Raw genomic sequence first — 2481 nt, forward strand, 5'->3', positions numbered from 1 at the left:
TAAGCCATCTCCATTTAAAGTTATTATTGATAACTATTTATTTATTGCCATTGTTATTTTTTTATGTCGATCCTCTCTCTCTGTCTCCTTTTCTTCTTCTTAAAGCAGTCCTTTTAACATTTCTTGCATTGCTGTTTTGGAGGTAATGTACTTCTTTAACCTTTTTTTTGGTCTGGAAAGTTTTTTATTTAACCTTCAATTTTAAATGATAGCCTCCCTGGATACAGTAGTCATCAGTTCAGTCCCTTGCTTTTCATTATTTTGTATACTTAAGACCACTCCCATCTGGTCTGAAGTGTTTCTATTGAGAAATCAGCTAATGGTTTAATGGGAGCTCCCTTGTAGGTAACTTTATCTTTCTTGCAGCCTTTAAGATTACTTCTCTGTCTTTAATGTTTGCCATTTTAATTATGATGTGCCTACGTGTGGGCCTTTGTGTTCATATTGATTGAGACTCTGTGTTTCCTGAACTTGAATAACTTTTTATTTCACCAGGTTAAGAAAATTTTCTGCCATTATTTCTTTAAACAGGTTCTCTGTTCATTTCCAGATTATTTCCCTTCTGGTACCCCTATGATGCAAATGTTACATTTCATATTATCACAAAGCTCCCGTAGACTCCCATCCTGCTTTTAATTTTTTTTTTCATTTGCTGCTCTGAATGGGTGTTTTTGTCTACCTTGTTTTCAAATTTGCTAAATCAATTCCAAGCTTCTTCTAGTCTACTGTTGAATCCTTTCAGGGTGTTCTTTATTTCAGGTATGTCATTCTTCATATAATAATGTATTTTAAAAACTGATTTTGCTGCTTCACTTTTTCCATCTTTGGATATTTTAGGAGCACATTCAGTTGGCTCATCCATCCCTTTTATATGATGATTGGTTTTGTTTTGTCTTATTTTTATTTTTCTTAACATTTTAAATTAATGTTTAAAGTGAGAGGAAGGGACAGGGAGAGAGCGACAGAAACACTGATATGAAAGAGAAACATCCATTGGCTGCATGTGCCGTGGACATTACAAGCAGCAATGTTTTTGCACAGGATGATACCCAACCACCAACTGAGCCACACTGGCCAGAGCTATTTAGTTTTATTTTTAGAATGTTCTTACTATTTTGATCTACTAGATGCTCCAGTTTCATCTTGCATATTCCCTGGTCCAGTCCTATTGCCAGACATTTCTCCAAGGACCCTGGTGTTGAAGCTAAGATCTGGGTTTCCAGTGAACTTATTGCTACTGAGCAGCTTTACACATCAAGATATCTTCATTCCCTTTAGGTTCTCTCAAGTGGACAGAGCTATAAAACACGTGTATGTATACTGATACCTATGAATATTATTTAGTTATATATTTATAACTACAGTAGGCATAATATGAGTTCCTACTTAGTCATCCGGTTTTTATCTAAGGAACACTGCCTGGTTCATTCTAGCCATTTCCCCTGGCTTATCTGTGCTGCCCATTTTAATAGTGAGAAATCTGGCTCTCACCCTTTATCATTCATTTACTTATTTGATCAATACTGTTATACAGGTATTTCAATACAGTGTTTATGCACAGTTCCTTCTGTCTTTTTTCTTACTGTTTTCATACATTTACAGATTCACATAGGTCAGCATTTCCTCATCTTCAGTGAGGTGATAAGAGTTTTTCCTTATATATTGATAACTTTACATTATAACGTGGGCATTTTTCCACATCAATAAGTAGTCTTCAAGAACAGGTTTTTAAGAATTGCATAATAATTCATCTCGTGAGTAAACTATAACTAAATGACCATTTGTGTAAATGTTGTTTTACAATGAATTACATTGCAATGCATTCTTTTAGTTAAAAATATTTGAACAAAGATCTTATTATTTTCTTAGAGAAAATATCTAGAAATATAATTATTGGGACAGTCAGAAGGACTTTATAAAGTCCCTGATGTATTTTGAGAAATTATTTTCCAGAAAACATCTCTACTTAACAAAACAACATTCCTGTTTTACCACACCCTTCTAAAGTTAAGAATCATATGTTAATATATATACAATGGAACACTACTCAACTATAAGAAAAATGAAATGCTGCCATTTGTAACAACATGAATGGACTTCAGGAATAGCATGTGAAGCAAAATAAGTCGGATAGAAAAAGTTAAGACCATATGATTGCACTCATATGTGGGATATGAAACAGACATCAACAAATAAGCATATAAGAAAAAACAAACAAACAAAAACTCATAGACACAAGACAACAGTATCGTGGTTATCAGAGGAAAGGGGGTGGGAAGGTAGTAAAGGGTTAATGGAGTCAAATATATGGTGATAGAAGATGATGTGGCTTTGGATGGTGGGCACACAAGGTGGGGATCATATAACATAGAAATATACATTGAAATTTATATAATGTTATTAACCCATATAAACACAAAAATTTAATAAAAAAGATATTAAAGAACATTAAAAATAGAATCATATTTTAAATGTAATTTT

Source organism: Plecotus auritus, assembly GCF_963455305.1.
Source record: "Plecotus auritus genome assembly, chromosome: X".
NCBI lineage: Eukaryota > Metazoa > Chordata > Mammalia > Chiroptera > Vespertilionidae > Plecotus > Plecotus auritus.